We start from the raw sequence: 27,632 nt of genomic DNA on the forward strand, positions 1-27,632 counted from the left end.
GCACCAAATATTTCTTAAGGCTACACCCAGGGAAGGATAGTGTAGTGGGAGGGCAGGGTAACTTCTCAGGAGCGCAGACTGAGGGGCCTGAAGGCTATTTGTTCCTCAATTAGTGGCCAAAACCCCCCTGGATGGAGGCAACGCCTGTCTCTCTGCACTAGCTAAAGGGCCCTTGTGAGAGTCGAGCCAGCACGAGGAACAAGATGGTACCAGGCACGCGGGACTTCAGTCACGTGGAGAGACTGGAGAAGCTGGGGTTGTTCTCCTTAGAGCAGAGAAGGCTAAGGCGAGATTTGATAGAGGCGTTCGAAATCATGAAGGGTTTTGATAGAGTCAATAAGGAGATATCAGTCGAAGTGACCATGAAGGTTTGTCGTTAAAAACTTGTCCTTTATAAAACTTGCATTTATATAGTGCCTTTCATGTCCCCAAGTGCTTTACAGTCAATGAAGTACTTTTTTGGAGTGTAGCCACTTTGTAGGAAACACAGCAGCCAATTTGCGCACAGCAAGCTCCCACAAACAGCACTGTGAGAATGACCTGTTTTAGTGATGTTGGGGTTGAGAGATAAATATTGGCCAGGACACCGGGGAGTGTTGTGGAAATAGTGCCTTGGGATCTTTTACATCCGCCTGAGAGAGCAGACGGGGCCTCGGTTTAACTTCACCTCCAACAGTGCAGCACTCCCTCAGTACTGCACTGGGAGTGTCAGCCTAGATTATGTGCTCAAGTCTCTGGAGCGGGACTATGAACCTACAACCTTCTGACTCAGAGTCGAGAGTGCTGCCCACTAAGCCACGGCTGACCCCATAGGGAAGGCAACCTGCCGCCCTTACACGATCTGGGCCTATATGTGACTCCAGTCCCACACACCCTACGTGTTTGACTCGTGACTGCCCTCTGAAGTGGCCGAGCAAGCCACTCGGTTGTATCCATGGCAACTGGGGATGGGCAATAAATGCCACAAACACCACAGCCTGAGACTGAATTAAAAAAATAAGTTTTTTGGTGCCTGTTTTTTCTATAAATTGAGAAACCAAGGTGAAGGGTCAAGGTTCGCAGTTCAGAACACCTGTGACTCCCAAGTCTTGCTCTTAGAAGGCTGTAGATTGCGAAAGGAAGGAAAATCCGAGGGAAACGAGGGATCTCCTGAGTTTCAGGGTCACTTGGGAAGGAATGAGTCTCGGGTGACTCGCCTCAGAAAGAATCCAGCTCAAGCCTGCAAGATGGCTGCTGGTGTACGTGACCTCGGGAGACTGAAGGAAGGGAGAGAAGGTGGTGGGAGGGGTAATTATATGCAGTGAGAAGCCGAGCAGGAAGCCAATCAGGTTTCGAGGTGAAGAAAGCGAACTAAAATGTGGAGAATCAAGTTTTTACAAGAGTAAGTGTGAAGGTATGTGTGTGTGTGTCAGGGCATTTAAAACACCAGTAATTCTATTGGGATGATGGGAGTTCTTGTTGCCACAGGTTACCATGTTTTAGTCAGATTCTGTCATAGTACTGCTGAAGTACTGTTGGCTTATTTCCACATGGTTGTAAACGTGTCAAGATTCGTTGGGCTTTGTGTGTGTGTGTGTTTAAAACAATGTGGAGCTTATTGACTTTTGGATTCAAGTCTCACTCCAGAGACTTGAGCACATATTCCAGGTGGACACTCCCAGTGCAGTGCTGAGGGAGCGCTGCGCTGTCGGAGGTGCCATCTTTCGGATGAGACGTTGAACTGAGGCCCTGTCTGCCCTCACAGGTGCTCCTAATAGATCCCACAGCCACTATTTCGAAGAAGAGCAGGGGAGTTATCCCCAGTGTCCTGGCCAATATTGATCCCTCAACCAACATCACTAAAAATCAGATGATCTGGACATTATCACGTTACTGTCTGTGGGAGCTTGCTGTGTGCGAATTGGCTGCTGCGTTTTGTACATTACAACAGTGACTACACTTCAAAAAGTACTTCATTGGCTGTAAAGCGCTTTGGGACATCCTGAGGTGGTGAAAGGCGCTATAGAAATGCAAGTTCCTTCTTTCTTTGAAGGATTGTCCTGGAGTCTGTGGGAATTAAAGATTAATCTCCAGCACACTGCTGTGAGCAACTCTGGGAGAAACATCATGGGGGAATTAAAACGACTTGTTTGTTTTTTTACAGTTTCTTTGAACACTTTTGTTTATAAATTATAGAAAGTATTGGTGAGGAGGAAAAAAGGACTGTTTGAAAGGGCAGGGGATTTAGAGGTTGGAGGTCATGTGATGAAACCTGCAGGAATGCGTCCGACCAGAGTTGGCTACCCCTAATGGTTATAGGGTCCAGGAGTGAGTGGGCCTTGTTTTAAGATTTCGGGCTCTGGCATTTGTTTGTCCACCTCTCTCCCCTCCATGTCCTTTCCTGAAAACTCTTCGCTGGGTAACGGTTCCGTGGGCGCTGTCAGCACTCTGGCAACCGTGTCAACGGGCCTCCATCGCACCCCAGCCCGGTAACCGTGTCAACGGGCCTACATCGCACCCCAGCCCGGTAACCGTGTCAACGGGCCTGCATCGCACCCCAGCCCGGTAACCGTGTCAATGGGCCTACATCGCACCTCAGCCCTGTAACCGTGTCAACAGGCCTCCATCACACCCCAGCCCGGTAACCGTGTCAACGGGCCTACATCGCACCCCAGCCCGGTAACCGTGTCAACGGGCCTACATCGCACCCCAGCCCGGTAACCATGTCAACGGGCCTACATCGCACCCCAGCCCGGTAAGCCGGGCAACGTGCCTACATCACACCCTAGCCCGGTATCCGGGGCAACGGGCCTACATCACACCCCAGCCCAGTAACCGTGTCAATGGGCCTACATCACAACCCAGCCCGGTAACCCGGGCAACGGGCCTACATCACACCCCAGCCCGGTAACCCGGGCAACGGGCCTACATCACACACCAGCCCGGTAACCCAGGCAATGGGCCTACGTTGTACCCAAGCCCAGAAACCCTGACAACGGGCCTACATCACACCCCAGCCCGGTAACCGTGTCAACGGGCCTACATCACACCCCAGCCCAGTAACCATGTCAACGGGCCTACATCACACCCCAGCCCGGTAACCGTGACAACGGGCCTACATCACACCCCAGCTCGGTAACCCTGTCAACAGGCCTGCATCGCACCCCAGCCCGGTAACCCGGGCAACGGGCTTACATCACACCCCAGCCCGGTAAACGTGTCAACGGGCCTACATCACACCCCAGCCCAGTAACCATGTCAACGGGCCTACATCACACCCCAGCCCGGTAACCGTGACAACAGGCCTACATCACACCGCAGCTCGGTAACCCTGTCAACGGGCCTACATCACACCCCAGCCTGGTAACCTGGGCAACGGGCCTACATCACACCCCACCCTGGTAACCGTGTCAATGGGCCTACATTGCACCCCAGCCCGATAACCCAGTCAAAGGGCCTTCATCACATGCCAGCCCGGTAACCCAGTCAATGGGCCTACATCGCACCCCAGCCCGGTAACCCGGGCAACGAGTCCACATCACACCCCAGCCTGGTAACCATGTCAAAGGGCCTACATCACACCCCAGCCTGGTAACCAGTTAGGGGTCACCAGAAAGGATCATAGGGACTGGCATAGGTCGGGTTGCCATCTCTGGTTGGACATAATCCTGGAGGTTTCATCACGTGACCTCCTGCCTCCCCATATTCTCCCGCCATTGTTTGCCAGACACGTCCATCCTCACGGCGCCCGCCTTCGTGCGACCAATTGGAAAGTGAACAGACTCTTCATTACCCAATTGGATGATTCTTGACTCTCAAAGGGCCATCTTTCGCATCTCCAATATTTTTATAACTAACAAACAGAAGTATTCACAAAAAATGAAAAAACGCCCAATTTTCTTAAATGCCCCTATGATTTTTCTCCTAGGTGTTGCTCGCAGCTGTATAGATTTATAGGGGGGAAATATTCGGTGGGGCCCATAGCGCCCCGAAAAAGTTAGTGCCCCTGCATCGTAAATTGAGTGGTAGCGCCCCAAGCAGGAGGCAGGGCTACTGGAAGTGCTCCATCTCCTTCCTGGGGCGCTGCAAGTGAATATCGGGGCACTACATGCAACAGCACCACGCGCGCAGGCACATAGCGCCACGGTACTGCAGTCCTCCCTCCCCTGATTAAACGGGAGGGGCCTAGCGCTGCGCGCACCGGGTTCCATGCCGGACCACCGGGGAGTGGGGTACCAGGAAAGCAGCCTGTCACTCGAGAGGAGTTGCAGCCAGCACCCCGCGTAAAAAAGGGGAAGGGGGGCAGTCGGCCCGAAAAAAATGGCCGCCCGACACCTGCCCGTTAACTAGCGCCGCCGCGGCTGCAAAAACGCCACCCTGACCCTGTCGGACATATCATCTGGCGGTAGGTCAGGGGGCGCAAGCGGAGTTTGCATCCGGGCCGCGAGAGGGGCGCTGCGCAGGGTGATGACGTCATCGCCGGAGGCGCAGCGCCGCGGGGCGCTACCGGCTACCGGCGCCACTAACCTCCCACTGAATTTTGCAGGAGGCGTTAGCAGCGCCGCACCCAAACGCTAGGGGATTTGCGCCCCGTTAGCACCCCTCCCCCCCCCCCCCCCGGGGGCAGTAACGGGAGGCGCAAAGCAACCCATTTTTCCCCCCGTAGTAACTTACAGCACAGAAGGAGGCCTGTCGTGCCTGTGCTGGCTCTTTGAAAGAGCAGTCGTGCTCAGTCCCACTCCCTCGCTATTAGTCCCATAACCCTGTGAGTTCCTCATCCTCCAGTACCCAGCCAACTCCCTTTTAAAATTATTGATGGAATCGATTTCCACCACCTTTTCAGGTAGAGCGTTCCAGGAGATTAATCTGTAATTCCTGGCAACGGATTGTCAACCATAGGAGGAGGCCATTCAGCCCCTCGAGCCTGATTCGCCATTCAATTAGATCTTGGCTGATCTGTACCCTAACTCCAGCTATTAATAGGCTCTGTCGGCTAATATTGTGATTCGACTTGTCAACAACCAATTAAAATAAAATAAGCTAATTAGGGGCCATGCATGAAGTGCCAGGAATGATAGTGTTGTGGTTTTTGTTACTGGACTGATAATCCAGAGTATGTGAGCGCAAGTCCCACGGTGCCAATTTGAGCATTTCAATTCAGTTTTAAAGAAAATCTGGAAATAAAAAGCTGGCCTCAGTAAATGTGACCGTGAAGCTGTCGGATTGTCGTATAAACCCTGTCTGGTTCACTAATGTCCCTTCAGGGAAGGAAACCTGCCGTCCTTACCCGGTCTGGGTCTCTCTTCTTTCTTCTTAGGCAGTCCCTCAGAACCGAGGATGACTTGCCTCCACATTAAAAATGAGTTCTCAGGTGACTGATGAGTCCAATGCGGGACCTACAGTCTCTGTCACAGGTGGGGCAGACGGTGGTTGAAGGGGCGGCTGGGTGGGGTGCTTGGGTTGATGTGCGCTCCTTGCGCTTGGCTTCCGCTTGCTCCCGGCGAAGAGACTCGAGGTGTTCGGCGCCTTCCCGGATGCTTCTCCTCCACTTTGTGCGGTCTTGGGCCAGGGATTCCCAGGTGTCAGTGGGGATGTTACACTTTTTCCAAGGAGGCTTTGAGGGTGCCCTTGAAGCGTTTCCTCTGCCCATCTGGGGCTCTCCTGCCATGTCGGAGTTCCAAGTAGAGCGCTTGTTTTGGGAGTCTCGTATCGGGCATGCGGACAATGTGACCCGTCCATCGGAGCTGATCGAGCGTGGTCAGAGCTTCGATGCTGGGGATGTTGGCCTGAGCGAGAACACTGACGTTGGTGCGCCTATCCTGCCAATGGATTTGCAGGATCTTGCCGTCCTTACCCGGTCTGGGCCTATACGTGACTCCAGTCCCCACACCCCAACGTGGTTGACTCTTAACCGCCCTCTGAAGTGGCCGAGCGAGCCGCTCGATTTCTATCGAACTGCTGCCAGCGGTTCAAGAAGAAGGCCCCCCACCACCACCTTCTCAAGGGCAACTCGGGATGGGCAATAAACGCCGGCCTTGCCACCGACGCCCACATCCCCTGAATGAATAATAGAAATAAATTAAATGAGCAGGTGGAATCATGGAATGTTAGTTCCCAAGCCAAAAAAAAGGATTTACGGAGAGGACTCCAGAGAGAGTCATAGAGTGATAGACCGAAGGAGGCCTTTTGGCCCATCGTGCCTGTGCCGGCTCTTTGAAAGATTTGTCCAATTAGTCCTGCTACCCCCCCATCTTTTCCCCGTAGCCCTGTAAATTAGTCCTCTTCAAGTACATGTCAGGACAGCTGAAAACTAGCTCACCAATGGTAGGGCGAAGAGAGAGGAGGAGGGGGGCGAAAGCGTTGAGGAAATCCACAGGGGGCTTGAGTCAACGGACCAGAGGTTGGGTTGTCGATAAGATGAGCACTTGAAACGCCATGGCATACAAGGCTACGGACCAAGTGCTGGAAAATGGGATTAGAATAGACGGGCTTGACGACCGGCGCGGACACGATGGGCCGAAGGGCCTCTTTCTGTGCTGTATAACTATATGACTCTATCTCCCAGGTGTCGGCCCCTTTAGCTCTCTTATCCTGAAGATATGGCCCACTCCCAACCTTTTGTGGGTTCAAGTCCCGCTCCAGAGAACATAATCCAGGCTGACACTCCCAGTGCAGTGCCGAAGGGGTGCAGCACTGTCGGAGGTGCCGTCTTTCACATGAGACGTTAAACCGAGGCCCCGTCTGCTCTCTCAGGTGGGTATAAAAAGCCCATGGCAGGGGAGTTCTCCCCGGTGTCCTGGGGCCAATATTTATCCCGCAATCAACATCACTACAAAAACAGATTATCTGGTCATTATCACGTTGCTGGTTGTGGGATCTTGCTGTGTGCAAATTAGCTGCCGCGTTTCCTACATTACAACAGTGGCTACATGTCGGGAAATTCTATGGCTGTAAAACGCTCTGGGATGTCCTGAGGTGGTGAAAGGCGCTATAGAAATGCAAGTTCTTTCTTTCTTGCCCTTTACGTTCGATTCTGAGGGAGGGAGCGGGCGGGGAGAGCGAGCTTTGTGGCTCTGCGGGAAACAATCTAGGATACAGCGTTTCCTTTCCTGAAGTCTTATCCCTGTGTTACTGCCCCTGGGGAGCGGGGAATAGATACAAGGCTTCCCGCTCTTGATCTTGATCGTTGTTGGGTCAACACTGCTGGAACCCTGGCCTTTGTGGAGGCCCGGCTAGGTATTGGTTCGACGCCGACGCCCCATGCAGTCGAATAGCCCACCACATTCTACTGCCTTGGATGGTGCGAGAATAATGGGGCCACTTTGGTGAGGCGCAGGAGGGTCCCCAGGGAAATCCTCCGCCACCAGCAACAACAACAACAACTTGCATCTATGTAGTGCCTTGAACATAGCAAAACGTCCCAAGGCGCTTCACCGAGGCGCAATATTTTAAAAAATGGACGCCGAGCCTAAGAAGGAGGCGTTCGGAGCTGGTGAACGGAAGCTCGGTCAAAGAAGTGGCTTTTCAGGAAGGTCTTAAAGAAGGAGAGGTGACGAGGCAGATAGCGGTTTAGGGAAGGAATTCCACAGCAGGGAGGCCTAGATGGCTGAAGGCTTGGCCACCAATGGTTGGGTGAAGGAAAGGTGGTGGGGGTGGGCGGGGCGGGGTGGGATTGTACGTGAGGCCAGAGTCGGAGGAATGGAGGGTCTGTAAGTGTGTGAGGGTGGCGGGGGGGGGACTGTACGTGAGGCCAGAGTCGGAGGAATGGAGGGTCTGTGAGGGTGGCGGGGGTTGGGGGGGTGGGTGCGGATTGTAGGGTGTTGTAGAGGAGGTTGCAGAGATGGGAGGGGGACAGGGCGGGCGAGGCCATGAAGGAATTTAAAAACCGAATCAAGCCCTTTCAGGAGAGGAGGAAATTGGCGGAGGAAACAAATTGAATCCTGAGTCATCCGAGTGTTTGTCGCTGCCTCCTGGCTTGGCTGCAAGAGCAGGTTCGACAGGCGTGGTCACAGCTGGCTGTGTGGAGAGGCTCTGAGCACAAGGCAGCCAGTTTCTCCCGGCACTGGTGCTAGCGAGGTGTGTGTGTGAGGCAGCGGCAGGTAACCTCGAAACAACCCACTGAGTGTGCGCGTGTGGTCTGAGCCTCTTTTTTTTACATTTCTCTTCTTCCACCTACCGAAGTTTCTGGAAAGGATAATCTCCAGGACCCGCGACCGTTTCTGAAGCAAGGTAAGGGCGAACCCTCAGCAGAGTTTCTGTAACGATCCTCTTGTCGTCTGGAGGGAGGGAAAACTATCTGGATTCTATGATTTGTGGGAGGGGTCGGGGGGGGTGGGCGGTGGGATGTGTTGGCCGGGGGCAGTGTGGGGGTGCCCAGGCCAGGAGAGAGAGACTCTTGGATTGAAATGACCGAGCGACGGAATGGTTTGACCGTGTCGGAGCAGTGTTACTGCAGTAGAGAAAGGGGTGGGGCCGGAATGGGCCTGAAACCTTGTTTAATTCTTCGCTGAGAGTAAATGCATCAGTGCCATTTTGAGCTGGGGTGTCGGAACGGGAAGAAAAGTCAGTGAGCGTAGGTCGGCAATCCAGAGCAAGAGGCGGCACAATCTTAAAATTACAGCTAGGACGTTCGGGAGTGAAATCAGCAAACACTTTTTTTCCACACAGAGGGTGGTGGAAATCTGGAATTCTCTTTCCCCCGCACACCCCCCCCAAAAAAAAGGCTGTGGATGCCTGGGGGTCAGTTGGAGCTTTCAAGACTGAGATTGATAGGTTTTTGTCAGGTCAGGGTATCGAGGGATTCGGAGCGAAGGCGGGTAAATTGGAGTTGTGGTGCCGATCTGCCATGATCTGGCGGGGTGGGGGGTGGGGGGAGTAGGCTCGAGGGGCTGAATGGCAAACCCCCCGCCCCTGGCCCCGCCCCGCCGATCCTAATGTCCCCAGAGTGTGTGTGAGAGGGGGATATACTGGGTCTTCTGGTTTGTTTCGTTTTAAGAAACAATCTGGATCCCGGGCTTCCTCGGCGTCACGCGGGTACACGGAGTCTCCAGCGGGGCAGTGGCAGAAAGTCAGGAAGTTCTGCCTCCTGTTTGTACTTCCTCTGTACCTGAGGTGTCCCTTCGCCTCGCGGTCTTCCTCAGGGCTGCTCCGGTTTATTTTTCCTTCCCATGTGCCAATACCAGATCTCGGGGAGGGGAAGGGTCGGGGGGTGGGGGGGGGGAAGAAAGAAAAAGAAAGACTTGTATTTCTGCGGCGTCTTTCATCACCACCTCAGCATTTCCCAAAACGCTTGGCAGCCAATGAAGTACTAGCTGGAGTGTAGTCACTGTTGTGATGTCGGGAACGCAGCAGCTAGTTTGCGCACAGCAAGCTCTCTCAAACAGCAATGAGATAAGTGATAAATAATCTGTTTTAATGATGTTGGCGGGGAGAACCCCCTGGCTATTCTTCGAAATAGTGCCAGGGGATCTTTTACACCCACCTGATCACCCGAAAGACGGCACCTCTGACAGTGCAGCTCTCCCTCAGCACTGCACTGGGAGCGTCAGCCTAGATTTCTAGTGCTCAAGTCACTGGAGTGGGGTGAGGTGTTGGGTGGAGGGGTGGGGGTTGGTGAGGGGCATGGGGGGGGTGGGGGTGCTGGGGTTTGTTGGGGGTGGGTGCGTTCGGTGGGTTGTTGGTGGGGAGAGGTTTGCTGGGGTTAGTGTAGGGCGGGGGTTGGTGGGGTTTAGGTGGGTGGGGTTGGGAGGGTTGGGTGGGGTTGGTGGAGGGACGAGAGGACGTGTCCAGGTGTTATGAGGGTGACTCTGCTCCTGTTGTTGGGTGGACCACCTGCTGGCTATTCAGTGCCCCTCACCCATCCCCAAGTCCCCTCCCTAAACAAAAAATAACACCCATCGCTAGTTCGGTTGGCATTCCCAAAATATAGGGGGTCGAGCTGGCACCCCATAAAGCCTTGCCGTTGTGTGCCATCGGACAAGAGCGATGTGCCATGGTGAAGCCCTGGTTACTGCCACCCTCTACGGAGGTAGCCAATGTTACCTAGGTGGTGATAGAGAGGGTGCGGAGGAGATTTACCAGCATGGGACTGGGGATGAGGGACTTCAGCTATGTGGAGAGACTGGAGAAGCTGAGGTTGTTCTCCTTAGAGCAGAGAAGGTTAAGGAGGAGATTTAATAGAGGTGTTCAAAATTTTATGGGGTTTTGACAGAGTAAATAAGGAGAAACTTTCCAGTGGCAGAAGGGTCGGTAACCAGAGGACACAGAATTTAAGGTAATCGGCAAAAGAACCGGAGGAGGAGATGAGGAATTTACAGCCATTCGGCCCAACTGGTTCCTGCTCCACACGAGCCTCCTCCCACCTCATTTCATCTCAGCCAATCAGCATGGGGCTTTGTGCACAGCAAGCTCCCACACACAGCTGCGAGATAATGATCAGATAAGCTGTTTTAAATTAAAACATTTTTTTATGTCAATAAAACCTTTAGGCAGCGGGTTGCGGTGATCTGGAACGCGCGGCCACGGGAAAGGGGCGGCGGAAGCAGGCTCAATAGTAGCTCTCACAAGGGGGATTGGATAAATATAGGAAAGGGTGAAATTTGCAAAGGGGGTGGTTACGGGGGAAAGAGCAGAGGAGCGGCGGGACTAACTCTGACAAAGAGCTGGCACCGGCACGATGGGCCGACTGGCCTCCTTCTCTGCGGTATGATTCTATAACGTGCCATTCAGGTGCAGTGATTTTTTTCGTGCTGAGCACGTTGACGAGACACGGGCCCCCAACACTTAAGCCCTGAGGCCGGATGCCGTGAATATAAATCTGGGCGAGGCCCTTGTAATGGGAGTGGACAACATTCTTCAGGCTTACTGTTTGTGTGAGAGCACTTTGAAGGAGGTGAGCGTTGTTTTAAGAGTGAGGAACTACTGGATCAGGCTGAGATTCCTCAGACCCACGGCCAAGCAGCCCTGCCATGGTTCGCCGTGGCAGTACGGCGACCGCGGCGATGAGAACCCCGTGAGCCGTCGGCGGTCTGCGTCTCGTGCGGTGGCTCGCCGTGGCAACGCTGCTCAAACGTGCTCTCGTTTCCCGTTCTCGCTCTTTAAACAAAACAAAAAACAAACACCAGAGTTGGGGTAATTCCGTGAGGCGCGGGGGTCAGCGAGGGGTCGATACCGCGACCCGCGCTCCCCGGCGCGCAGCGGAAGCCTTCCTTCGCAGAAATGCTGCCGAGGTGTTACCTTCTGTCCTTCTTTAATTTCTCTTCCCGCTCTCCCCTCGCCCCCACCTCCCGCTTTCCTCCCAACGAAGCTCATTCACAGACAACTCACGTGCTAGGAATTCCCGCAGGGAAAGGGGTTCTCCAGATCGTCTGCCGTAAGTTCGGCGGAAGATTGGTACAAACCCGGGAGACGGTGATTGTACCCCACCATGTCACCCAGCTCCCTCCCTCGAGCCACATCCCCCCTCCAATAGTGAGCTCCCAGTGACACGTTCTTTTATACATGTGGAGAGACTGGAGAAGCTGGGATTATTCGCCTCAGAGCAGAGGTAGTTAAGGGGAGATTTAATAGAGGTGTGCAAAATCATGAGGGGTTGTGATAGTTATGGTACTGTAATGATAGGGCACAGAACTGTAATGTAGTGTTCGGGTACGGTAGTCCAGCGGTTATGTTACTGAACGAGCAAACCCAGGGGTGACGAGTTCATATCCCGTCTGTATCTGTGTGTGTGTGAGGAGTGTGTGTGTGTGTGTGTGTGTGAGGAGGGTGTGTGTGTGAGGAGGGTGTGTGTGAGTGTGAGGAGTGTGTGAGTGTGAGGAGGGTGTGAGTGTGTGTGAGGAGTGTGTGTGTGTGAGGAGGGTGTGTGTGGAGGGTGTGTGTAACTATACAGTTACTAAGAGACCCCTCCTCAAACCATCGTAACACTCCCTAAACCTCTCCGCCTCTCTACCTTGGCAGGCTGTTGGGGTACCGCAAGGATCAGTGCTTGGGCCTCAGCTATTCACAATCTATATCAATGATTTGGATGAGGGGACCAAATGTAATATTGTTGAGATACCGCGGCAAACGTGGGAGTCGAGACCAGAGCTAGTAAAACAACAGCTTTTTATTTCAGCCTCATGGCAAAACAGGAACTGGAAGAGCCCGCGCCTGACTTAAATACTCCCCAGACAGGAAGTGCTCCCGGCAGCCTGTCCCTGTGGGAAACAAGTTGCTGGAGGAAAGGGCCCCCGGTTGGGGGTGTCTGCTTAAACTGTCCGTACCGCCGTGAGCGGATTGTGTCCAGTGGTGGCGTGTCGCCACAGAGCTCCCCCCAGAATCCGCTTAGGAGGAGTGGACGAGTCGTGACGGTGGTCTGATGGTTCTGCCGCAGCGGCTCTGCGTGATCGCCGGTCTAGTTGGCGGGGCCTGGCGGTTCGCCGCCGGCTGTGCTGGCTTGCTGGCAGGACGGCCTCTAGTTGGAGGCCGGGCCACGGGGACCTGTTCCCCTGGTTCTGTGTGTGCTGGTTTGAGCCGGTCGATGGAGACTGTCTCGACCCTGTCGCCGAGTCGCAGCTTGAAGACCTTGTCCCCGGTTTGTAGTACTTCATACGGCCCGTCGTACGGGGGTCGCAGGGGTCCGCGGTGCGCGTCGTGTCGCACGAAGACGAAGCGCGCCTGCTGTAAATTTGGCGGAACGTGAGGTGCGAGTTCGCCGTGTCGGTTGACCGGAAGTGGGGCGAACTGCTGAGCGGAAGAGAAAAAGTTGAGCCGCTGCTGGTCGGCCGACCAAGGCGTGGTAGCCTCCGGAAGGAATTCGCCTGGGACGCGCAGCGGTTGTCCGTAGACTAACTCCGCTGCCGAGGACTGGAGGTCTTCTTTGACCGCGGTGCGTAGGCCTAGTAGTACCCACGGTAGGCGGTCAGTCCAGGTACTGTCCTGCAGGCCGGCGCGGAGTGAGGCCTTGAGTGACCGGTGGAAGCGTTCACAAAGCCCGTTGGCCTGCGGGTGGTACGCCGTGGTTCGGTGGAGCGTCACCCCGAGGTTGCGTGCTGTGGCCGTCCAGAGTTCGGAGGTGAACTGGGCGCCTCTGTCGGAGGTTATGTCGGCCGGTACGCCGAACCTCGCTACCCAGGTGTTAACGAACGCCCTGGCGATGTCGGCTGTGGTGGTGGAGGTCAGCGGCACTGCCTCAGGCCAGCGTGTGTAGCGGTCGACCATCGTGAGGAGATAAGTCTGGCCTTGCGATGGCGGCAGGGGCCCGACGATGTCGACGTGTACGTGGTCGAAGCGGCGGCTGGGTACCTCGAAGTCTCCCAGGGGTGCTTTTGTATGCCGTTGTACCTTAGCCCGTTGGCAGGCGAGGCAGGTGGTGGCCCAAGTCCGAACATCTCTGCTGAGGCCGCGCCAGACGAAACGCTGGGAGAGGAGTTTAACGGACGCGCGGGAACCCGGGTGGGAGAGCCCGTGGAGCGCGTCGAAGACGCGGCGGCGCCAGGTTTCAGGGACGACCGGCCTGGGCTGGCTGAGTGTGATGTCGCAAGTAACTGCCGTGGCTTCGGGCCCGTGCACGACCTTGGCTAGGCGTAGCCCTGGCAGGCTGGTAGCCGCCGAGAGGAGGCCTGGGTCCGTGAGCTGGGCCGCTGCTAGTTGCGCGTAGTCGACCGCGAGGTGATTCGCGCAGATGGCGGGACGGGAAAGACAGTCGGCGACAACGTTGTTTCTACCGGAGACGTGCTGGATGTCCGTGGTAAACTCGGACACGGCCGCGAGCTGGCGTTGCTGCCGAGCGGACCAGGGTTCAGTGTGCTTGGCCATCGCGTATGTGAGTGGCTTCTGGTCCACGTACGCGGTGAAGGGGCGGCCTTCCAGGAGGAACCTGAAATGGCGGACCGACAGGTGGAGCGCGAGAAGCTCGCGGTCGAAAGTGGAGCATTTGACCTCCGGGGGGCGCAGTTGGCAGCTGTAGAAGGCAAGTGGCTGCCACGCGCCATTAACCCACTGCTCGAACACGGCCCCGACCGCGTGGTCGGAGGCGTCGGTGGTGAGCGCGACCCGGGCGTCGGCCCTCGGGTGCGCGAGCAGAGTGGTGTCGGCGAGCGCGTTTTTGGTGCCATCGAAGGCGGCTGACGTGTCAGTGGTCCAGGCTACGGCCATCTTGCCGGATTTACCTCGGAGGGAGTCGTATAGGGGCTTCATGAGGGCTGCAGCTCTGGGGATGAACCTGTTGTAGAAGTTCACCATCCCGAGGAACTCCTGGAGGCCCTTGATGGTTGTGGGGCGGGGGAACTGCTGGACGGCCTGCACCTTATTGGGCAGGGGGACGGCCCCAGCAGGGGTGATGCGGTGACCGAGAAAATCGATCTCGGTTAGGCCGAATTGGCACTTCGCCGGGCTGAGGATGAGCCCGTGTTGGGCTAGGCGCCCGAACAGGACGCGAAGGTGTTCGAGGTGTTCCTGTTTGGAGGAGCTGGCCACGAGAATGTCGTCTAGATAGACGTATAGGAAGTTCAGGTCCCGCAGGACCGAGTCCATAAGGCGCTGGAACGCCTGGGCTGCATTCTTGAGGCCGAAGGGCATCCTCAGGAACTCGAACAGGCCGAATGGGGTGATGACGGCCGTTTTGGGGATGTCCGCGGGGTGTACGGGGACTTGGTGGTAACCGCGCACCAGGTCGACTTTGGAAAAGACGGTTCGTCCGGCCAGTCGGGCCGAGAAGTCCTGGATGTGAGGCACCGGGTATCGGTCGGGGGTGGTGGCGTCGTTAAGGCGGCGGTAGTCCCCACAAGGGCGCCGGGCTTAGGGGCGATGTGGAGGGGCATGGCCCATGGGCTGCTGGAGCGGCGGATGATGCCGAGTTGTTCCATGGTGGTGAACTCGGCCTGCGCGATTTCCAGCTTGGCCGGGTTGAGCCTGCGGGCGTGGGCGGAAACTGGAGGGCCGGTGGTGGGGATATAGTGCTCCACCCCGTGTTTGGCGGCTTTGGCCGAAAAGGTCGGGTTGGTGAGGGCGGGAAACTCGGCTAGGAGTGCCGAGTAGTCGTCCACGGCCCTGGCGAGGCAGTAGGTCGTCAGGCCGGCCGAACGGTCCGGGGTAAAGGCGCCGGGGATGGTGGCCATAGTGTTGGCGTCGACGAGGCGGTGCCTCGGAATGTCGACAAGGAGGCCGTGGGCGCGTAGGAAGTCGGCGCCGATGAGTGGGCAGAGGACCTCGGCGGTGAGGAACTCCCAGCGGTAGCGGCGGCCCGCGAGGTCGAGCGTGACCATGCGGGTGCCATATGTGCGGATGTCCGAGCCATTGGCGGCGGCCAGCGTTATACCTCGTGTGCCGCGTTGGATTTCGAGGGCGGAGGCGGGGGTGATGCTGTGCTGGGCCCCTGTGTCGCACAGAAATCGGCGGTTGGTTCTGTCGTCCGTGATGTACAGTAGAGGCCCCTTTTGCCCCACGGCCATCGCGGGGGCCGGTGCGGTGGGGGAATTGAAGGTACACGATGGCATGCAGCGTTGGGCCTTAGTGCCAAAACGGGTGTGGTAGTAACAGTGGCCCGGAGTGGTAGGGCAGGCGGGCCTGGTGGGCCGGGGAGACCGCGTGGTCGTTGCCGCGAGGTCGGGCGTGACGTCGCGCGCGGACTGTGCAGAGAGCAGCCGGTCGGCCTTTCCTGCTATGTCATTCAGGTCCGTGGAGCCGGACTCCACAATGAGCGGGCGGATGCTGGCGGGAAGCTGCCGAATGAAAAACGTGCGAAAGAGGGCGCCGGGGGGCTTGTCGTCCGCGAGGGACAGCATATGGGAAAGCAGGTCTGATGGTGAAGCATCACCGAGACCGGGGAGGTCAAGGAGTTGGCAGTGGCGCTGGTAAGAGGACGTTTGAAATTTTTTAAGGAGCGCAGCCTTCAGATGTTCGCACTTGCCAGTCTGTGGTGGGTCCTGCAGCGCTGCCCAAACTTTGGGGACGGTAGCGTACGTGAGCGAGGAGACGAGATAGTCGTACTTCGTGGTGTCGCCTGTGATGCCTTTCAGCCGGAATCTGGACTCGGCTTGAACGAACCAGGCTTCGGCCAAGTTTTCCCAAAAGTCTGGTAATTTAACCGTGACTGCGTTTGTATCCGCCATGCTAGCTTAGGATTCGTCCTGAGCGTCGGGGTCACCAGTGTTGAGATACTGCGGCAAACGTGGGCGTCGAGACCAGAGCTAGTAAAACAGAACAGCTTTTTATTTCAGCCTCATGGCAAAACAGGAACTGGAAGAGCCCGCGCCTGACTTAAATACTCCCCAGACAGGAAGTGCTCCCGGCAGCCTGTCCCTGTGGGAAACAAGTTGCTGGAGGAAAGGGCCCCCGGTTGGGGGTGTCTGCTTAAACTGTCCGTACCGCCGTGAGCGGATTGTGTCCAGCGGTGGCGTGTCACCACAATATATCCATAATAACAACAGAAAGCACTGGAAAAACTCAGCAGGCCCGGGCAGCATCCGTGGAGAGAGAAACAGAGTTAACGCTTCAGGTCGTTGACCTTTCGTCAGAACTGGAAAAAAGCAGGAAATGGAATAGATTTTAAAGCATGTTTAGGGGTTGGGAAAAGGGGGAGGGGATGAAAGAACGAAAGGGAAGGTCAGAGATAGGATAGAAAGCAGGAGAGATTAAGAGACATTGAGAGACATTAAGAGATATTCAAGGCAAGAGGAGGTGGTAATGGGACAGGTTAAGGAACAAAGGATGGCTGTAGATGGGGTGTGAATTGCGCTGGTAGAATGAAGGACAGCTGCCATGTGGGAGGGAAGAAAAAAGGCCAAACAAAAGTGTGGATAAAAAAAAGAAGAATATATGTGATAGGGGCCGAGGTTATGATCTGAAATTGTTGAACTCTATGTTGAGTCCAGAGGGCTGTAGTGTGCCTAATCGGAAGATGAGGTGCTGTTCCTCGAGCTTACGCTGGGTTTCCGTGGAACAATGCAAGAGGCCGAGGACGGTGAGGTCTGAGTGGGAATGGGGCGGTGAATTAAAGTGACAGGCCACCGGGAGCTCGGGGTCCCCCTTACAGACTGAATGGAGGTGTTCCCCAAAGCGGTCACTCAATCTGCGTTTGGCCGCCCCAATGTAGAGGAGACCGCATCGTGAGCAGCGAATACAGTATACTAGATTGCAGGAAGTACAAGTAAATCACTGTTTCACCTGGAAGGGGTGTTTGGGGCCCTGGACAGTGGGAAGGGGGGAGGTATAAGGACATGTGTTGCATCTCCTGCACTTGCACGGGAAGGTGCCGGGCGAAGGGGAAGGGGTGCTGGGGTGGTAGAGGAGTGGACTAGGGTGTCGCGGAGGGAGCGATCCTTACGGAATGCTGAAAGTGGAGGTGAGGGGAAGATACGTTTGGTGGTGGGATCACGCTGGAGGTGGCTGAAATGGCGGATGATGATCCGTTGAATGTGGAGGCTGGTGGGTGAAAGGTGACGACAAGGGGAACTCTATCGTGGTTCTGGGAGGGAAGGGCAGAAGTGCGGGGGATAGAACGGACGTGGTCAAGGGCTGTGTCAACCACAGTAGAGGGGAATCCTCAGTTGAGGAAAAAGGAAGACATGTCGGAAGCACTGGTGTGGAAGGTGACATCGTCGGAGCAGATGCGCCGGAGACGGAGAAAGTGGGGGAATGGAATAGAGTCCTTACCGGAGGCGGGGTGGGAGGAAGTGTAGTCCAGGTAACTGTGGCAGTCAGTGGGCTTGTAGTGAATGTTTTTCAATAACCTATCCCCAGAGATGGAGACGGAGAAGTCAAGGAAGGGAAGGGAAGAGTCGGAGATGGAACATGTGAAGGTGAGGGAAGGGTGGAAATTGGAAGCAAAGTGAATGCAATTTTCTAGTTCAGGGCGAGAGCAGGAAACGGCACCGATACAGTCATCAATGTACTGGAAAAAGAGGTAATATATCCATGTTTACTGATGATACAAAGCTGGGTGGGAATGTAAGTTGTGAGGAGGATGCAAGGAGGCTTCAAGGGGATATAGACAGGCTAAGTGAGTGGGCAAGAACATGGCAAATGGAATATAATGTGGAGAAATGTGAAGTTATCCACTTTAGTAGGAAAAATAGAAAAGCAGAGTATTTTTTAAATGGTGAGAGATTGGGAAATGTTGGTGTTCAGAGGGACCTGGGTGTCCTTGTACACGAATCACTGAAAGTTAACATGCAGGTACAGCAAGCAATTAGGAAAGCAAATGGTATGTTGGCCTTTATTACAAGAGGATTTGAGTATAAGAGTAAAGACGTCTTATGCAATTATATAGGGTGAGACCACACCTGGAGTATTGTGGACAGTTTTGGTCTCCTTACCTAAGGAAGGATATACTTGCCATAGAGGGAGTGTAACGAAGGTTCACCAGACTGGTTCCTGGGATGGGGGGATTGTCCTATGAGGAGAGATTGAGTAGACTAGGCCTATATTCTCTAGAGTTTAGAAGAATGAGAGGTGATCTCATTGAAACATACAAAATTCTTACAGGGCTTGACAGGGTAGATGCAGGGAGGATGTTTCCCCTGGCTGGGGAGTCTAGAACCAGGGGTCACAGTCTCAGGATAAGGGGTCGGCCATTTCGGACTGAGATGAGGAGAAATTTCTTCACTCAGAGGGTGGTGAATCTTTGGAATTCTCTACCCCAGAGGGCTGTGGAGGCTCAGTCGTTGAGTATATTCAAGACAGAGATCGATAGATTTTTGGATATTAAGGGAATCAAGGGATATGGAGAATAAATACAGAAAATGGGGAGTTATGGGGAGTTGAGGTAGAGGATCAGCCATGATCTTATTGAATGGTGGAGCAGGCTCGAGGGGCCGGAAGGCCTACTCCTGCTCCTATTTCTTATGTTGTTATATTAATGCACATTGTTATTTTAGTTAAATTGCCAGCTCTCTTTATTTGATGTTTCCAGTAGGTATTTTTTTTAATTTGGCAAGAAACGTTGTTTTAAATTTATGAAATGAGCCAGGAAGCTCGGGCTCCTGATCACCCTGCTTGGGGAATGAACGATGTGTGTGGAAACTTAACCCCTTCAGGGCTGGGCGAGAACTGAACTAAAACACAAAAATATTCACAACAAGAGTTTTCAGGATATTAAGGGCAACAGATCGGGTAGATAGAGAGAAACTATTTCCGCTGGTTGGGGATTCTAGGACGAGGGGCCACAGTCTAAAGATTTGGGCCAGACCTTTCAGGAGTGAAATTAGGAAACACTTCTACACAGGTGGTAGAAGTTTGGAACACTCTTCCGCAAACGGCAATTGATGCTAAATCAATTGTTAAATTTAAATCGGAGATTGATAGATTTTTGTTAACCAAAGGATATGAGCCAAAGGCGGGTATATGAAGTGAGGCCGCAGATCAGCCATGATCTCACTGAACAGCAGAACAGTCTTGAGGGGCTGAAAGGCCTCCTCCTGTTCCTATCTCCTGCCTGAATCACTGCTAATTTCCTCCTGCCCCTGTCCCTGTCACATATAGGCTAGACCAGGTAAAGACAGCAGATTTCCTCCCCTAAAGGACATTAGTGAACCAGATGGGTTCTTATGACAACCTGATACTCATCATTACTGATACTAGCTTTTCATTCCAGATTTATTTAATTAACTGAATTTAAATTCCCCGGCTGCCATGGTGGGATTTGAATTCATGTTTCTGAATCATTGGTCCAGGCCTCAGGATTACTAATCCAGTAACATAACCACTATGCTAGCATACCCCTTGCTGTATCACCACTCCCTCCTCGTAACCGTAGATTCCCAGCCCTGGGGAATCTATGCTGTACAGTCTCCATGACTTTAACACCATTACAGTAACGGGACACCCAAGACTGATCACCGTGGTTCATTTCAACCCCTGCTTCGGTTCTGCTCACCTAGCACGCTAAAACCCTCTGAATACAAAGCATTTCTTGTCACTTCTCCTCATCCTCTTCCTCCTCTCCACTTATTCCAATGTGTTGCCCCTGGGTTGAGCTTCCCCAAAGCAGAACAGGAAGATCGCGGGTTTCGGTCCTCCAGTCTGTGCTGAGAGGGCTGATCCCCACCCATGGGCAGCAGTGGTTCACCAGACTGATTCCTGGGATGAGAGGGTTGTCCTATGAGGAGAGATTGAGTAGCTTGGGCCTATACTCTCTGGAGTTTAGAAGAATGAGAGGTGATCTCATTGATACATAGAAGATTCTGAGGGGGATTGACAGGGTAGATGCTGAGAGTCTATTTCCCCTGGCTGGGGAGTCTAGAACCAGGGGTCACAGTCTCAGAATAAGGGGTCGGCCATTTAGGACTGAGATGAGGAGAAATTTCTTCACTCAGAGGGTGGTGAATCTTTGGAATTCTCTACCCCAGAGGGCTGTGAATGCTCAGTCGTCGAGTATATTCAAGACTGAGAGCGATAAATTGTTGTCAGCCATGGCTCAGTTGGTAGCACCCTCGGTTGTGGGTTCAAGCTCCATGCCATGACACTTGAGCACAAAAATCTAGGCTGACACTCCAGGGCAGTACTGAGGGAGCGCTGCACTGTCAGAGGTGCCATCTTTCAGATGAAGCATTAAACCGAGGCCCCGTCTACTCTCTCAGGTGGACGTAAAAGATCCCACGGCATGACTTTGACAAAGAGCAGGGGAGTTCTCCCCGGTGTCCTGCCCAATATTTATCCCTCAATCAACGTCACTAAAACAGATTATCTGGTCATTATCACATTGCTGTTTGTGGGAGCTTGCTGTGCGCAAATTGGCTGCCGTGTTTCTACACTTGTGACTACACTTCAAAAAGTACTTCATTGGCTGCAAAGCGCTTTGGGACATCAGATGGTAGTGAAAGGCGCTATATAAATGCAATTCTTTCGTTCTGAACTCAGTTAGAGTTTTGGGGTTCTGGCCAATTAACCCTTTCGCTCTTAAGTTCCGAAAAATTCGACTTGACCTGTACTGGGGACAGCGATTATATTTTATTCAGTGTAAGAAAAGACTTGATACTTTACAGTATCTGAGCAGTAATTAACAGGGCGCCATCAAGACCACTGTGCCCTGGGTCAAAAGGTCACGGTCTCCACGTCCGCCCCCACCGGCCCATACCCCAGGCTCCTCCTTCTGGCAGCGTGGCCCGTGTGGGCCCTCCGCCAGCCTGTGCCCTCCTTGGCCCGTCTGTTGGACGATCCCAAGCCCTTGGCCGAATACCTCTAGACTCCTTGTGCCCGAGAGACCCCCCTCCTCTACCCAGCAACGCCTATGGAGACCAGGCAACCCAATCATGGACTTACGCCCTTACCGCCGCCAAATTACAGGGATGCCACGCATCCAATGGTCCCGCCTGACATCATCTGCTTTTCACTCCTGGACCCTTATCAGCTTGTTACCATACCAACGGCAGTGCCTTGCCCAAATGAGACATGGCGTCCTTGGTAAGTAGCTACCTTGCCTGAGACTGAAGAAGTTCAGGCCTTCCTTTGTCTCCAGAATTCTACCAATTTCGTTAGCCTTGGGGCTCACGAACAGGCTGCTACTGCTGCGAATCCTACTGCTGATGTCTGCCTTTTAAATTAGGTCAAGGTAAGGCCCAGAGCCTCTGTTCCCACCATCTTACCTTCCAACCGGGTCCACCCAGAGCATTTCACAACAGGGTCAAAAGTGTGATTATAATCATCCTGCGACAATTGTATAATCAAATCTTTAACCTACAATTAATAACCGTATCGTTTAATTTAGTCCACGTTAGTCGGTAGGAGAATCCGAAGTGGAGACTTCCCAGGAGTCTCACAGTCCACACACACTTGAGGAATGGGAGCAATCCTCTGACCCCTCACCCAAGTCCAATTCACTGTTCCCGTTCCCGTTCTGCCCCGCCTGGGGGTATCCTCGGCTCCTCCTCCCTTCCTGATCTTACCCCACCTGGGGTCTCCTCCACTTAGTCTCAGATCTTCCTCTTTATCTGCGCCCCATTAATTCCTTAGGGCCAGTTAGTCATTGGTAGAAATACACATTCGGCTTACGCATCAGGGAAGGCTCCTCTCTCTTTTACTTAATCCCCTTCCAGTGTTGAGCCACCCCCAGCTGTCCAGTGCAGTGCTTAAGCCTTCCAACGAGTTGTATGTATCAAATACGCCATCATTCCAAGCCGGGGTATTACCAGAGCGTGTGAAATATTACAAACCCAGGGGTGAGCTGATAGATTATGCCCAGTATCCCACCAGTGTGAATCACCCCCCCCCCGTGCTGTCAATGTCGATATCTATCCTCGTGTTGCCTTGCTCCAACACATAGAAATGCTTTAGGGAGGAGTTCAGTGAGCTTGTGACGTGGCTGAAGTCCTCAGGCAACAGGGGAGTATCGTACCCAAATCGTGAGACGTAATTGTGCAGCTCATACTCGATTGTCTCCAGATTCACCAGACTGATACCTGGGATGGCAGGAATGACGTATGAGGAGAGATTGGGTCGATTAGGCTTATATTCGCTAGAGTTTAGAAGAATGAGAGGGGATCTCATTGAAACTTATAAAATTCTAACAGGACTAGACAGACTAGATGCCGGAAGGATGTTCCCGATGGTCGGGGGAGTCCAGAACCAGGGGTCACAGTCTAAGGATAAGGGGTAAGCCATTTAGGACAGAAATGAGGAGGAATTTCTTCACCCAGAGAGTGGTGAACCTGTGGAATTCTCTGCCACACAGGACAGTTGAGGCCAATTCATTAAATATATTCAAGAAGGAGTTGGATATATTTCTTGAGGCTAAAGGGATCAAGGGATATGGGGAGAAAGCAGGGACCGGGTACTGAATTTGGATGATCAGCCATGATCTCATTCAATGGTGGAGCAGGCTCGAGGGGCCGAATGGCCTACTCCTGCTCCTATCTTCTATGTTTCTATGTCTCGTTTATTGCCAGCTTCATGTGAGCAGGGGGTTTCGACACTGAGCGAAAGGTGTTGATCGATGGTTGTGGGTAGATACGGTACGAAGCAGAAACTGGGGCTATCCATGGGACAGGTCTGGTTAGGTCCGGAAAGCACGCTGGTTGCAGTAGTAGTGACACCGTAGGTTCCTTTTCGCTGATAGCTGTGGCTGAATGGATAGCGCTGGCCAGCTTGTGCTGGCATGGTGCAATTAATACAGTGTAGGAATTAACGAATTCCTACGAATAACGGAGATCGACACAAGAGAACAATCAAACAGGTCTTTACTCAACGGAGATGCCACGAGGACTCACTGGGCAGTCCCATGGTTTGCGACGTGACGTCATCGCGTTTACCCACGTTTTCCCGCGCTCTTAAAGGGGCCACGCCCCGTACATGCAAACTCTATTTCCAAAACACAGTAATGCCTAACACAATGGTACAGGTTTAGGCTGGTGTTAGAACATCGTTAAAGAGAATTATATACAGTTATCCAGAGTCATTCAGTGGTTGTGCCACATGCGCCCCCCCCCCCCAGAATTCGCTTTAACGGACAAAGTCAAACGGTGAGGGGGTCTGACGAGCCTGTCAGAACGACTCCTGTACTCTCGAGGCGGAGGCTGCTAGTCGGCTGGCGGTCTGGCGGGCGGTCGCACTTGGTCTGCCGTAACGACGATGGGTGGCTGACCCCGTCTCGGCGGTTGTGCTGTCTCGACGGGGCGGTCGAGGTCTAAATGTGCTGGCTTTAAGCGGTCGACCGAAATGTGGTCCGGTTTACCACCGACATCTACCGTGAAGGTTTTGTCCCCTGCTTCCAACACGCGGAAGGGACCGGTATATGGGGCCTTGAGCGGATCCCTATGTGCGTCATGGCGAATAAAAACGTATTCAGCCTTGTGAAGCTCCGTGGGAACGTGTGACCTCTGCAGCCCGTGGTGCGAAGTGGGCACCGGTGCAAAACATCTAGCCGCCTCTTGGTGACTAGCAAGCTGGGCAGACGCGGACCATGGCTCTGTTGATGTTGGTAGGAAGTCCCCCGGGACTCGCAGCGGCTGACCATACACAAGCTCCGCTGATGAAAAGTGAAGGTCTTCTTTGGGGGCCGTGCGAAGGCCCAACAGGACCCACGGTAGCTTGTCTGCCCATCCAGCGCCCTGGAGGCTGGCCCTCAGGGCGGCTTTCATTGACCGGTGGAAGCGTTCGCAGAGGCCATTCGCCTGTGGGTGGTAGGCTGTGGTGCACAGGAAATCCGCGCCGAGGAGGGGCTGGGAAACTTTGGCCGTAACAAACTCCCAGTGAAAACGTTGCCCCCCGAGGCACACCTCCACTCGTCGTCTGCCGAAGGTCTGAATTGTTCCGCCATTGACCACTTCAAGGGTGGAGCCGTGATTCCCCGTCTGCACATCGAGGGCGGACGCGGGTAAAATGCTGCACTGCGCTCCAGTGTTGCACAGAAAACGACGACCGGAGAGGGTATCAGTGATGAACAGCAATTTTCCCGCGTTGCCGATCGCCATCGCGGCCGCGGGGTGCCCGTTAGACCCATTCCTCGGTGGTCGCAGTGTCAGTTGTTGTTTGTTTTGTTGGGGAAAACTGCAGGGAGGGCGGCAACGCTTCGCCTTCGCGCCGAACTGCGCGTGGTAGAAACACAGCCCAGCAGGCTGACGAGCTGGGGCGGCGTCTGCGGGGGATGGGTGCCTCATGGCGGCGCAGTACTGCCGAGTTACAGCGAAAATTTTGTCAGCCTCCGCAGCGAGTGTTGCGCAGTCTTCAGTTTCAGATCTGGCCAGAGCAGCTTGTACCTGTTCAGGCAGTTGGCTGAGGAAAATCTCGCGGAATAGGAAACATTCCCATTCTGAACCCAGGAGTGTGAGCATTTGGCTCATCAACTCTGAAGGCTTGGAGTCCTCAAGCCCAGGCATAGCGAGTAATCGACGGGCGCGCTCTGATTTTGTGAGCCCGAAAACCTGCAGTAACCGCGCTTTGAAGGTTTCATACTTGTGCTCCGTTGGGGGGTTTTCGAGGAGGCTGATGATCCGAGAGGCGGTAGAGCTGTCGAGTGCGGAGACCACATAAAGGTACTTGGTCTGATCCGCATCGATGTTCCTCAGGGCGAACTGGGCCTCGACCTGAATAAACCACGAGGGCGCTTGCTGCTCCCAGAACTGCGGTAGCTTTAGCGAAACGGCGTTTGCTTCCATGCTGTGCTCTTCTTCTGTGAAAACGTTCACAAAAACGGGGTCACCAATGTAGGAATTAACGAATTCCTACGAATAACGGAGATCGACACAAGAGAACAATTAAACAGGTCTTTACTCAACGGAGATGCCACGAGGACTGCCTGGGCAGCCCTGTGGTTTGCGACGTGACGTCATCTCGTTTACCCGCGTTTTCCCGCGCTCTTAAAGGGGCCACGCCCCGTACATGCAAACTCTATATACAAAACACAGTAATGCCTAACACAATGGTACAGGTTTAGGCTGGTGTTAGAACATCGTTAAAGAGAATTATATACAGTTAGCCAGAGTCATTCAGTGGTTCTGCCACATCAGCCTGAATCCCAACTAAACCCACATCATGGTCGGTCACATCATAGGGACATGACCAGGTATCCTGTGTCCGGTGCAACCTGCCCAGACCTAATTATTAATCACAGTGACAGGCGCTGGTGCACGTTCGTGTTTTAGTAGCACCTGGCCCTGTATTACCCCGATGGCCCTGTATTACCCCGATGGCCCTGTATTACCCCTATGGCCCTGTATTACCCCATGGCCCTGTATTACCCCTATGTTCTCGACCCGAAAGACAGGGCTGGCTGGCTTCCATGTAAGAAAACTACTAGGCACTTGGTCGAGTATTAAACAAGGCTTTAATCAACTGTTTTTCAACATGGAGATCTAGTTGTCCTTCACTAGTTCCTGTTAAAGAATGTCCTGAGCAAGCTGGGCCCATGCCTGAGTATTTATACTCTCCCTGGACAGCGCCACCAGCAGGCCGCCCAGTATTATTTCATAAGTCATTTCCACACGATTGACAAGATTCATGTCAATGGGCACCCTGAGTATCAGCCCCATGTAAGATTGGTTCTCTTGCACATACTCTGAGTGGACACTGCAGGCAATTTCCCCTGTTCTATCACCCGAAGCTCTCCTTGTCCTGCCCTAGCATCCAGGCTACCTATAATGCACAGGTAATGCCCTGTGATGTCTCTGTAAAAACTCTCTGTCTTCAATCAGGGTGCTCATGGTGTGTGTGGCCTGCTTAGTTCGCCCGGCTAGATCTACGATGTTAATTTGAGTGTCAGCTCCCTCGTTCAGGATACCAGCACGCAAACTTTCCCTCTTCCCGCATGAAAATCTGCAGGCCACTATGCAGGGCCCTTACATTGTCTGCGATGCTCTCTATAGCTAGGCTATTAACCCCGGCCAGACCCCCTACACCTGCCAGAATCCCATCCTGAACCAAGCCATGCCTCTTCCTGCTGTGATTGGTGCGACGGCCGCGAGCAGGTGAGGGGGAGGGTGTACCGAGAGCGCCGAACACCTCGAGTCTCTTCGCCAGGAGCAAGCGGAAGCCAAGCGCAAGCAGCGGAAGGAGCACACGTCAATCCAAGCACCCCCACCCACCCGCCCCTTCAACCACCATCTGCCCCACCTGTGACAGAGACTGTAGGTCCCGCATTGGACTCATCAGTCACCTGAGAATTCATTTTTAATGTGGAAGCAAGTCATCCTCGGTTCCGAGGGACTGCCTAAGAAGAAGACTTTACGTGGTGAGACCCTCTCAGGGTCCTCATTTCCCATGGCCTGACTATTCCTTTCCTAGGAAGGCTTCGATAAGCTGGTGCAGCATGCGCTGGTACAGTTTGTGATACTTTTCCATGTGGGTTACCCAAGGGTGGTTAAGTTTAGAAGGACGGGGACGGTCTCGTAATGCAGGTTGTTGTAAAGAACGGTGTCAGTAGGGACAACCACGAGCCCGATGGAGGGGCCTGTTCTAATGGTGGGGCACCTTATTTCCACCTGCTGGGTGGCATAAGGATTCTGGCGAGAAGGGCTGGGGCCGAAGAACCAGCTTTATCATACGTATTCCCCCGGTTTTACAGTGTCAGCTGTGGCTCAGTTGGTAGCCCCCTTGCCTCTGAGTCAGAAGGTTGTGGGTTCAAGTCCCACTTCAGAGACTTGAGCACAAAAATCTAGGCTGACACTCCAGTGCAGTGCTGAGGGAGTGCTGCCCTGCCGGAGGTACTGTCTTTCAGATGAGACATTGAACCGAGGCCCCGTCTGCTCTCTCAGGTGGATATAAAAGGTCCCATGGCACTATTTCGAAGAAGAGCAGGGGAGTTCTCCCCAATGGCTAATACTTATCCCTCAATCAACATCACTAAAAAAAAACAGATTATCTGATTATCATCATTTGTGGGAGCTTGCTGTGCGCAACGGTAGCTAGTGGGAACGGTAGCATTAGTGGTTATGTTACTGGACTAGTAATCCAGAGGCCTGGACTAGGTGTGACATGAGTTCAAAATCCCACCACGGCAGCTGGGGAATTTAAAGTTAGTTAATTAAATAAATCTGGAATAAAAAGCTAGTGTCAGTAATGGTGACCATGAAACTATCGGATTGTCGTAAAAACCCATCTGGTTCACTAATGTCCTTTAGGGAAGGAAATCTGCCGTCCTTACCCGGTCTGGCCTATATGTGACTCCAGACCCACGGCAATGGGGCTGACTCTTAACTGCCCTCTGAAATGGCCTCACAAGCGAGCCACTCAGTTGTAACAAACCG

The 27,632-nt window shown here is 53.7% G+C and overlaps 1 protein-coding gene across 3 annotated transcripts in view; it reads left to right on the plus strand.

Annotated features, from left to right (window-relative positions):
• Window positions 1-27,632, plus strand: part of vill (villin-like) — a 198,020-nt gene that overhangs the window by 61,821 nt on the left and 108,567 nt on the right. The window contains exon 1 of one of the 3 annotated variants that reach the window (XM_085987388.1): window positions 7,857-8,208. The exons of the other annotated variants lie outside the window; for them this stretch is intronic. The gene's annotated coding sequence lies outside the window, so the exon portion shown is untranslated. Of the gene's footprint in view, window positions 1-7,856; window positions 8,209-27,632 lie in introns of those variants that run through there. 3 annotated transcript variants of the gene reach the window in all.

This window comes from Somniosus microcephalus, chromosome 5 (assembly GCF_052327205.1).
Source record: "Somniosus microcephalus isolate GS21.2 chromosome 5, FLI_Smic_1.0, whole genome shotgun sequence".
Lineage (NCBI taxonomy): Eukaryota > Metazoa > Chordata > Chondrichthyes > Squaliformes > Somniosidae > Somniosus > Somniosus microcephalus.